This window comes from Panulirus ornatus, chromosome 3, assembly GCF_036320965.1.
Source record: "Panulirus ornatus isolate Po-2019 chromosome 3, ASM3632096v1, whole genome shotgun sequence".
Taxonomy (NCBI): domain Eukaryota; kingdom Metazoa; phylum Arthropoda; class Malacostraca; order Decapoda; family Palinuridae; genus Panulirus; species Panulirus ornatus.
The window spans coordinates 37,419,815-37,431,968 of record NC_092226.1 but is presented as its reverse complement, the minus strand read 5'-3'; the positions used below and the strand labels follow the sequence as shown (position 1 = coordinate 37,431,968).

Here is a 12,154-nt window from a genome sequence, read left to right as displayed (position 1 = left end):
TGAAAGAAGAAAGCTGAGAGTAAATGTGGATAAGAGCAAGGTTATTAGGTACAGTAGGGTTGAAGGACAAGTCAATTGGGAGGTAAGTTTGAATGGAGGTAATCTAGAGGAAGTGAAGTGTTTTAGATACCTGGGAGTGGATTTGGCAGCGGATGGAACCATGGAAGCGGAAGTGAGTCACAATGGGTAGGGGAGGGGGCACAGGTTCTGGGAGTGTTGAAGAGTGTGTGGAAGGCGAGAACATTATCTCGTAAAGCAAAAATGGGTATGTTTGAAGGAATAGTGGTTCCAACGATGTTATATGGTTGCGAGGCGTGGGCTTTAGATAGGGTTGTGCAGAGGAGCGTGGATATGTTGGAAATGAGATGTTTGAGGACAATATGTGGTGTGAGATGGTTTGATTGAGTAAGTAATGAAAGGGTAAGAGATATGTGTGGTAATAAAAAGAGTGTGGTTGAGAGAGCAGGTGAGGGTGTATTGAAATGGTTTGGTCACATGGAGAGAGAATGAGTGAGGAAAGATTGACCAAGAGGATATATGTGTCAGGGGTGGAGGGAACGAGGAGAAATGGGAGACCAAATTGGAGGTGGGAAGATGGAGTGAAAAAGATTTTGAGTGATCGGGGCCTGAACATGCTGAGGGTGAAAGGCGTGCAAGGAATAGAGTGAATTGGAACAATGTGGTATACCGGGGTGGACGTGCTGTCAATGGATTGAACCGGGGTGGACGTGCTGTCAATGGATTGAACCGGGGCATGTGAAGCGGTTGGGGTAAACCATGGAAAGTTTTGTGTGGCCTGGATGTGGAGAGGGAGTTATGGTTTCGGTGCTTTATTCATGACAGAGACTGTGAACGAATGTGGCCTTTGTTGTCTTTTCCTAGCGCTACCTCACGCGCGTAAGGGGGAAGGGGGGGTGGATGTAATTTCATATGTGGTGGGGTGGCGATGCGAATGAATAAAGGCAGAAAATATGAATTATTTACACACACACACACATATATATATATATATATATATATATATATATATATATATATATATATATATATATATATTGTGTGTGTGTGTGTGTGTGTGTGTGTGTGTGTGTTTATGTGTATACATGTGTATGTACATTTAGCTTAACCTTAGCCTAGCAGTCATCATGTAATCTGACCTTATTACCTTCTTATGTTTTATTTTTTACTTTAACCGTAATGGAAAATGTTTCTACTTGTGTTTCTCTATACTCGTGTACTTCCTTCAGAGAGGTCTGTTTTTTCATTTCTATTTACATACAGTTTTGAGGCCTCTGATTGACATTCTAAATGTTTTCCACAGCTTCTTTACTAAATGCAAGTTTGTCTAACGCATCAACTTTGTCATGCACTGAGGCCTATATGAAAGAGCGTCCTTGACAGTAATAACCAGTGATGTTTGAATATTTGTCTGTGGCTTCTGAGTCCAGCATGTTACATTCTGACCTCAAAGCGTGTGGAGCAAGTAGCGAAGATAAAGAATCAAGAGATGTTTAAGCTGTGGATGGCTGTGATTACCAGCTCAAGAGAGATAAGCATGGCTGGTACTTCAGTTTGTTGGGTAAACACCCAATTGTGTATTCTAACATATTTATCCGATCTGTCACCGTTGGGCTGGATCACAATGGCAGCACTACCTGCCCTCTCAGTGGCAGGGTTGAGACAGCCGTCAGTATAAATGTACTAGGCTATGTTATTTTCAGTCTGGAGTTTCTGTTTATGTTCAGAAGCACTGGTTTTGGTCAAGTGTTGAAGGTGAAGATTGTAAGTAATTAGTTTCTTAGGTGGATAAGTAGGTGTAGTGATGTAAAAGGGAGTTATTTGCCAGGAAGGTAGAAGATGCTGCTGCTTTCTAATCTAATGAAATTATGTACTCCAAATTTTGTCATGTGATTGACTGTTATTTGGATTTATTTGTGCCATGGCATATATGGTTTAATGATTATTTTGAAAAAACACTATCTGAATCACCACACAGAAGTTTCTGTTCTAAACTACGTCTGATTTCAAGTATTTTGTCCTCAGTCCTGGAAATACCAAATTAATTGTGCATATTAAGTGCCCTAGTGGTCTTCGGGCAGCCAAGTAGGATTCTTATGGCTTTATTTTGCATTTTTTTCAAGTATTTTGATACCTTTGCTGTTATGTAGGACTAAGCTGGTGCTTGGTATTCTATTCTGTTCTATTCTATGCTATTCTGTTCTATTCTCTTCTATTCTATTCTATTCTATTCTATTCTATTCTATTCTATTCTATGTAATATAAGCCAAGCACATAATTTTAACAATTACGGTATTTGCATCCTAACTAAGGTTGTACCCTGCAGCAAGTCAAGAGCTTTGGGTGTAGCTGTACATTGTTGAATTAGTTTTTACCCACCAGCTGCAGTATGTACGCGGGACCGAGACACCAAGGTTTTAAAAGGAGGGGACATAGTCAATGGGTTTGACATGAATTTTCAATTTAGATGGTCCGCTCCTGCCGTTACCTGTTCATATATTTATGACCTTGGGGTTTTATCTGCAGAAATAATAAAGCCAGGGATTTTACAGGTTGTGTGTATGTAGTTAAGAACATTTTTCATTCTCGATATTTTGTTGTATACAGTAATATCATCATCACAAGTAATACTGATATTCTTGGGACTTTCTGGAATTGATTTCAGTGATGCATTGATTGGTACATTGAACAGAGTGGGAATAATTACTTCACCTTGACGAGTTCCAATTAGCATGTCTGTTAATTTACTTTTGTAGCCTTGAAACAGGATTTCATCTTTCCTATTTGTACATAAATCATATTTAGTGTTCTCAAGATTTTGTTTGAGTTCTTTTAGTCTGATGATGCCCGAAGGAGGGCGAAAGCTCAATGTATAGCTTCTGAAAACATAGTGAAAATAGCATTTGGGAATTGCTTTGCCAGCTCTCCCAAGAACAACGAACATATATTTGGAAATTCATACAAGACAAAAAGAAACTCATTAGTGCAAATTGTGCTGTGATCTTTAATGATACATGTCTGAATAAAAGTATTCTGCCCAATTATACCAATATATATATATATATTTATATGTATCTCGAAAAGTTAGTATTTTGAAATTATTCATACTCTAGGACGATAGTAAGAAATTGCCATGGGTGATATAACACTGAATAGTAATGTTCGAATTCAAAACAATATCTAACCCTCTTGTGAATAAGAATGGGAAAGTGTTGGGGTGTGCAAGTAGAGGTGTTCCTGGCACCAGTGTAATAATCTTATGATTATAAGAGTGCAATAGAACGTTCCTTTTCATTACGTTACTGGAGGTAGGAAGGTATTGGAGATGTGATGAATAGCGGTATCGGGGTATTCCTCGGCATCCAAACCTAATCTTTAAACAAATACTGCACGGAACAGTAACCTCTTGGTACCCATTACATAACCCGAGATCACCAGCAAACAAGTAACAACAGCGCCCCTCCTCACCCTCTGCAGCTGTGGTTCCTGCGCATCACCTGTGGAATGTTTGCTTGAACAAACTTGAATCTGCTACAGGAGTGTACCATCGTTAGGAACTCTGAACTCCACCCAGAGAGCTCCACCCGAGCATCCATATTATACATGCTGACGACCTCTAATGATAAAGCTACACTGCCACGGGGTACATGCTGACGACCTTTACTGATAGAGCAAAACTGCCATGGGTTATTTATTTATTAGTATTCAGGTGTCTAGTTGGTATTTCCGGCAGTAAATCCCCCTGAGTACGATGCCCCAACCCCTTGAGCACCATATTAGTCATCGTACTCAAGGGTAAGTCATCCCAGTCAAAACATTGTACTCAAGGTTTTAAGTCCTTGTACTTAAGATGTTGAGTTATCGTGGTCAAGGTGCTCAGTTGCACTCAAAGTGCCAAGTCGTCGTCGCGCTCAAGATGTTGAGTCGTCCCATTCAGTGTGAAAGTTTACCAGTATCGTCTTGGGTTCGCCTCCTCCTTGTATATCCACTGTCTGTTCTAAGTCTTCTATCTCATTCTTGTATCTCCCCTGACGATGTGATCATTACACGAAAGTGCACTTGAAAACGTCGTGATTCATTTTTCTCGTGGTTATCAACAGATACCAGATCACGCAGACCACTGTGAACTTTTGCAATACACACACACACGTTTTTCCCCACGTGTCGTTGAAGGCAACTAAAGGGGGCGGGAGCTGGGAGTGCTCATTCTCCTCGAAGGCTCAGATTGGGGGTGTGTGGATGTAACCAAGATGAGAAGAAAGGAGAGATAGGTAGTATGTTTGAGGAAAAAACTTGGATGTTTTGGCTTTGAGTGAAACGAAGCTCAAGGGTAAAAGGGAAGAACGGTTTGAAAATGTCTTGGTCGTATAGTCAGGAGGTGGTGCGAGAACAAGAGCTGAGGAAGGAGTAGCACTACTCCTGAAGCAGTTTTGAGAGTGGATGATAGAGTGAAAGGAAGTGAATTCTAGTTTGATGTGGGTAGAATGAAAGTAGATGGAGAGAAATGGGTGTTTATGCACCTTGTCATGAGAAGAAAGATCTTGAGAAGCAAGTGTTTAGGGAGCAGGTGATTGAGTGTGTCAGCAGTTTTGATGCACGAGACTGGGTATTAGTTATGGGTGATTTGAATGCGAAGGTGAGTAATGTGGCAGTTGTGGTATTTAGGTTTTTTTTGAATGGAAATGGTTAAGAGCTCGTGGATATGTGTGCTGAAAAAAGACTGATGATTAGGAATACCTGGTTTTAAAAGAGGGATATACACAAGTATACATATGTAAGTAGGAGAGATGGTCAACGGGCATTATTATATTACGTATTGATAGATGGGCGTGTAAGAGAGAGACTTTTGGATGTAGATGTGCTGAGAATGGCAGCTGTTTGGATGTCTAGTCACTATCTTGTAGAGGCGAAGGTGAAGATTTTTAGTTTTCAAAAAATAAAAGATAATGTCGGGGAGAAGAGAGTGGTGAGAGTAAGTGAGCTTGGAAAGGAGACTTGTGTGAAGGAGAGATTTAGTGTAGAATGGCAAAATGTGAAAGCAAATGAAGGGAGGGGAGTGGGTGAGGAATGGGATGTCTTTAGGGAACTACTGATGGTATATGCAAGAGATGCATGTGGTATGAGAAGGGTGGGAGGTGGGCAGATTAGAAAGGGTAGAGAGTGGTGGGACGAGGAAGTAAGGTTGTAAGTAAACGAAAAAAATGTGTAAGAGAAAGCGGCAGGAGGTCAAAAGGAAGGTGCAGGAGTTGAAAAAGAGGGTAAATGAGAGTTGGGATGGCACAGTATCATTACACGTTAGGGAATATAAAAAAGATATTTTGAAAGGAAGTAAATAATGTGCGAAAGACAAGAGAACAAATGGAAACATCGGTGCAGGTGGCAAAGGGGGACATGATAACAGGTAGTGATGGAGTGAGTATTTTGAATGACTGTTAAATGTGTTTGATGATAGAGTGGCAGATGTACGGCATTTTATTCGGGTTGGTATGCAAAGTGAGAAAGTCATAGAGAATGGTTTGTTGAAGAGAGAAGAATTGGTGAAAGCCTTGCGGAAGATGAAATCCGACAAGGCGGCAGGAGTAGAAGATATTGCAGTTGAATTTATTAAGAAAGGGTGTGTGTGTTATTAATTGGTTAGTAATGATATTCATTGTATGGTGAAGTGCCCGAGGAGTGGCGAAATGTATGTATAGTGCCATTGTGTAAAGGCAAAGGAGATAAAGTTGTGTTCAAACTGCAGGGGCATAAGTTTGTTGAGCTTACCTGGTAAATTGTATGGTAGGGTATTGATTGACAGGGTGAAGCCATGTACATAGCATCAGACTGGGGAGAAGCAATGTGGTTTTAGAAGTGGTAGAGCATGTGTGGATCTTTTGTTTACTTTGAGAAGTGTGTTCGAGAAATATTTAGGAAAACAGATGGATTTGTATGCGTTATTTATGGATCTGGAGAAGGCATATGATTGGGTTGATAGAGATGCGTTGTGGAAGGTCTTAAGAATGTATTGTGTTGGAAGTAAACTGCTAAAAGCGTTGGGAAGTTTTTATCAAGGATGTAAGACATGTGTACAAGTAGTCAGAGAGGAGAGTGACTGGTTTCTAGTGAAGGTCGGTCTGTGGCAGGGATGTCTGAAGTCACCATGGTTGTTTGATTTGTTTATGGATGGGATGGTGAGTGAGGTAAGTGCAGGAGTCTTGGAGAGAGGGGCAAGTATGCATTCTGTTAGGGATGAGAGGGCCTGGGAAGTGAGTCAGTTGCTGTTCGCCGATGATACAGCACTGGTGGCTGATTCGAGTGAGAAACTGCAGAAGTTTGTGGCTTGTTTAGAAGAGTGTGTGAAAGGAGAGAGTTGAGAGTAAAGGTGAATAAAAACATGGTTAGTAGGTTCATCAGGGTTGAGGCACAAGTTGTTTGGGATGTGAGATTGAATGGAGGTGAAGTGTTTTACATATCTAGGAGTGGATTGGCATCGAATGGAACCGTGGAAGCGGAAGTGAGTCATAGGGTTTGGGAAGGGGCAAAGGTTCTGGGAGAGAAGAAGAATGTGTGGAAAGACAAAACGTTATCTTGGAGATCAAAACGTGGTATATTGAGAGAAATAGTAGTTTCAACAATATTATATGGCTGCGAGGTATGACTGTAGATAGGTTTATGCAGAGGAGGGTGGATGTATTGGAAATGAAATGCTTGAGGACAATATATGTTATGAAGGGGTTTGATCGAGTAAGTTATGAAAGAGGAAGAGAGATGTGTGGAAATAAAGAGTGTGGTCGAGAGAGCAGAAGAGGGTGTGTTGAAATGGTATGGACATGCGGAGAGAATGAGTTAGGATAGGCTGATAAAGAGAATATATGTGTCAGAGGTGGAGGGAACAAGGAGAAGCGGGGGTCCAGATTGGAGATGGAAGGATGGAGTGAAAAAAAATTTATTTTTTTTTCGTGCGATCGGGGCTGAACATGGAGGAGGGTGAAAGGAATAGAGTGAATTGGAACTATATGATATAATGGGGTCGACGTGTCGTCAGTGGACTTAGACAATGTATGTGGAACGTTTTGGGTAAACCATGGAAAGGTCTGTGGGGCCTGGATGTGGTTAGGGAGCTGTGGTTTCAGTGTATTACACATGACAGCTAGAGAATGAGTGTGAGCGGATGTGGCCTTTCTTCTGTTTCCTGATGTTACCTCGCTAACATAGGAAACTGCGATCAAGTATTAGGGGGAATATATATATATATATATATATATATATATATATATATATATATATATATATATATATATATATATATATATATATATATATATACAACCTCAGGACCCCTTTGTGAAAGGGATTGTTATGCTGTCCCTTGGTAATTTATGGCAATACCTCCTCCGGCAGCCGTTAGGCATGAAGCCTAGGTTTCCAACCGACCAACCTAGTAACATGCATGGAGGCGGGAGTTGACCATTACGCCTCTATAGTTCCGTCAGTCCCCTTATCGTCACGAATTACTGCTGATGAAGATACATGGATGAGATTACTCATTCGTCAGTCATAGGATCCCATCCCATTCTTCCCCTGGTTGCTAGGGTCGGCAGCCCTAACTTAGTGATGCTCTCCATGATGCACTGTCGTCGTTATAGGGCCTCCTCACGTACCTTCGTTGGTGTGAGCCAGTAACGGGAGTAAACAGCCACAGTGCGCGTGACCTTTATTACCCGTTATGGTGCACTGGAACCGATACTGAGTGACCAAAACGGGAACATCTTGGTCACAGTAATCTTCCATTTTACTAATTCACTTTGTTGTTTGAGCTTCTTATTTTCATTTTACTGTTGGTGTATTTTTAAGATTGTTTTACACGTGATACTCATTAGTGTATATTTCATAGGTAAGTGGACGAAAAAACTTTTTGTGGTATGTACTGTGAGCTACATTAGGATGATTATGGTATGGGTTTACCAACCTTTAAGTTTCCCATCGACTCGTATTAGAAAATGATTTGTCAATTTTATTTCATCCAAAACTTTTCAGTTGTGAAATAACGCAGGTCATAAACAAGACAGAAAACTTAGGAATACAAGGAATGACGTCAGGCCAACAGTGAAGACGTCCCTTTCCTGTGACCTGGTGATTCGTGGCCTGCACGACCTTAATACATTGTGCTGTATCATCCAGCATGAAATTATAGTGCCTTTGACCCGCTGCGTCCGCCACGGGCGCCAGCAGCGCTTCGTCGCCAGTGTCTCGTCATCCTCCTTGATGGTAGCACGGCGACGCCGCCAGCCAGGCAACCTCGGCTCCGTCGAATCTCCGCCAAGGTCAGAAAGAGCGATGGCAAGCGCGGCGTCCATGACATTGTGCGGCTTCCTGCTCCTGGCACTGGCTATGCTTCCAGTGGGTGTAGTGGGGCTCGCTCAGGACAGTTCCTCAGTAGAGGATTTGCGCTCTGCAGTGGCCATGTCCCAGTTGGTCCTGGCCCAGCAGGCGCAGTTGTTTAGGGAACTCATCAACGCGACGAGAGCCAGAAGTTCCTGCTGCACCACGGGGAGATCAGGTAGGGTCTTTTAACTAACATAAAATCGTATAAATTAGAAGGCGTAAGTAAATTAATCCCTGGGGAGAAAGTTGTGAGGAACAGACAATACTGACAGTCATATGGTAATTCTGTGTCGTATAAGTACCAGCACAATACGAAGAAGTGTCAAAAGTGTGTTAGATTGAGGAGGGATAAGCAGCGGCACACAGCCTACTAGCTGAGGATTTCCAGTTTTGACGAATGGAAGATGGTTTCCAGTATTCCGTACAAGAAGCCAGTGAACACACAAGAAGAAATCCTCAGAACAGCGTCCTAAGGAACATTGTAATGAAATCTAGCAAACTTTACACGCTATTGTAAGTTATTGCAGAAATATGGTAGTGATTAGCCAGCAACAACCATAGAACATGAGCTTCTTCAGCTGCCAACTAACATATGTTAACTTGCCGATTATTATCAGGTCACTGGTATAAAAAAGCCTTACTGTCTGAATATAGAACCTCCCCCTCGTCCATCAGCCGTAAAATCCGTGCAAAAGTAGTTTACACTAACTCACGCCAGCCCAGCACTGCTCAGCTTGGTCCACTCCAGACCTTACTCGAATCGTTAATGGCTGACATTGGACGATTTTTGTGCAGAGGTAGGGACATGTCGCATGTCCTTCCCTATCCCATCGGCTGCAGGAAGATCAAACAGTTACAGCAATCGGGACTCTTACTTTTCTAAGGTAACTTTACAATCGTATCGGAGCTGGCAAGTAAGCTGGCTGTTTTACTAGGAGGATCGTCTCATCAGTTCAAAGGTACCCGCATTTCCATGCAGGTGGAGCTGCCGGAGTTATTTGAAAATGTTCCTGGATAATACCAGGGCTCTTCTTAGAGAGCGGTCCTGGGAGAGTTATAGATCGATATATTATGTCAATTTTTAGAGAGTGGTTTTCTAAGTGTTTACTATTTGTATTGAGCATCATCAGTGGTGTAGAGCCAATGAGAAGCTGAAACAACAGTCTGTGGCACTGGGGTAGAAAACATTCCATCACACTCTGGCTAAGTGAGTATGGATCACTTTTCATTGTTCCATAAATATGGTTGGATAGTTATGCACTGCAGTAGCCTGTGGTGTGTTTTCGATTTTTTTTTTTTTTTACAGTACTCACGAAAAGGCAAAACATCTTGTTAGTTGTAATGGGTGTGGCTGTTGCAAGCTCTCCTTTTATTTGCATTATACGTGTGTAGCTTTCTATCTTGGCATTTTCTTTCAAGAAATGTCTGTCATTGTTCGGATGATTCAGTACCGTAACTCAAGATGTTGCAGTTGGTTCCCTTAACCGTTTTCTGTGATGGGAACGTTAAGCGGTCCGTTTGTGGTTTTCTCATCATAATGCTTCCGAGTCAGTGGTCGGGATCAACGCACTTCTGATGATAGCCAGGTTTGTGATCTCTGCCGGGTACACTCAGTGTGTCAAGGTGTAAAATCACACCGAACACTGTGGAGGGTTGTGTCAGCTATAGTAAAAGTAGTCTCTCCGTACTACCTATCGCTAGGATCACGCATGTTAAACTTTCGGGTCTTGTTATCAGCTTACATATATATTTGGTGATGAGGATCACTGTTGTCATAAGTCTGATACTTGGGTAAACGACACTGTCATCTAAGAAACAGGTTTGTCAAAATTCGTAAGTACTGTATGGCAAGTGTTCAGTTGTAGGTTCGCTTAAAAGATCACCACAGAATTGGACGCTATGACTTTACATGAATCCCATCAGATTCACCTGTGAGACTGTAATGTCGACACTTCAGACGTTTAGAGAAATTGCTTTGCTGTTTGTAAACATATGATCATGTTGATTTTGCTGAGCTTTCTCTAACCGACACACTTTCTCATTTCAGACCTGCCATTGCTGAGTTGTCCGTATCCCTTCACTCTGGTGGTGGAGGAATGTTTCTACTTGAGTTCTAATTCCTTGTCGTGGCACAGCGCCCACCACTCATGTCGTGGGATGGGGGGAGACCTTGCCACGCCCAAGTTCCTCTACGCCCTCAAGGCTTTCATCACCGACGAACGAGGTATTTTTTCCATATAGTTGTCCATCTTAGATATGGAATGCTGCTGTACATATGAAAAGACATGATCTGAATGGAATCTCTTATTTCGAACAGTTGCATTACAAGTGTTTCGTCCTCATAAACTGAAGCTGTTCACTTTCACCGGTGTTCCATGTGAAGCAGGTGTACACTTGATATAAAGTACTGGTATCGATAAACTTGTCATTTAAGTTACATTTAAGGGATGTATGTTGGAATGAAAATATATTTGGAATGTCAGTAATGCAGTATATAAAGGACAAATGTGAACCAGCTAGAATCAGCGATACCAAAATTCTCGTGAAATATTCGTCTGTTCAGTATTGCTTTCATGGGCGCTGTTGGTTATGTTGTTAATCCTCAACAAATCTATCATGAGTTACCTTTGATGGAATCCATTGTGGGGTATATGCTTGTCTTACTGCCATGTCCATGAAATGAATGAGTAATCCCGCCGTATTTCTTTAAGGGAAGTTGGGATTTTCACCATCATTTTGTTTTTGGGTCAGTACGCTTTATTGTCGTACGTATACTCTCTGACATGACAGTTGCAGTAATACTGACATCATTGGTGTATATAAACTAATCAGACTGCCATTATTTAGCTTACAGTGTCAGTGACTTATCTCCCATCTGTCCTCAGGGCCGAGATCGGTGTGGATCGGGGGTGCGGACCAAGGGACTGGACGGTGGATGGCGGTGGGTGAATGGCGATATGGTGGACACTGCCGACTGGGCCCAAAAGCAGCCGAGCAGCGACAGGCCGGTGGAGCACTGCCTCAGCCTCAGGAAGGACAAGCACCCGGTCCTGGATGATTCAGCTTGTCACATTTCCCAGAGATTTGTGTGCCAGTATCACCCGCCTGACTCTTACTAACCAACTCATGGGCATCGGTTGCAGCTTCCTCTACGGGGCTCCTGCAGCTTCAGGCAGGAGTGAGGTAATGATGGACTTTCTGGGACTGAGAAGCTCCTCGAGACTGTACTGGAAATCCTCCTCTCTCGTTTTTTTTGATTTTCCAAAAGAAGGAAGAGAGAATTGGGCCAGGTGAGGGTATTCCCTCAAAGGCCCAGTCCTCTGTTCTTAACGCTACCTCGCTAATGCGGGAAATGGCGAATAGTTTGAAAGAAAGAAGAAAGATATATATATATATATATATATATATATATATATATATATATATATATATATATATATATATATATATATTCTTCTTTTCTTTTAAACTAATCGCCATTTCCCGCGTTAGCAAGGTAGCGTTAAGAACAGAGGACTGGGCCTTTTTTGGAATATCCTCACCTGGCCCCCTCTGTTCCTTCTTTTGGAAAATTAAAAAAAAAAACGAGAGGGGAGGATTTCCAGCCCCCCGCTCCCTCCCCTTTTAGTCGCCTTCTACGACTCGCAGGGAATACGTGGGAAGTATTCTTAATCCCCTATCCCCATATATATATGTATATATATATATATGCAGAAAATAACAAACACATGACTTCATAAATGCAGAAATACTACTTAGAAAAGGAAGCACG

The 12,154-nt window shown here is 42.0% G+C and overlaps 1 pseudogene; it reads left to right on the top strand.

Annotated features, from left to right (window-relative positions):
- Positions 1-8,040: 8,040 nt before the first annotated feature.
- LOC139762230 (type-2 ice-structuring protein-like) lies at positions 8,041-11,779 on the top strand (annotated as a pseudogene).
- The last annotated feature ends 375 nt before the right edge of the window (positions 11,780-12,154 follow it).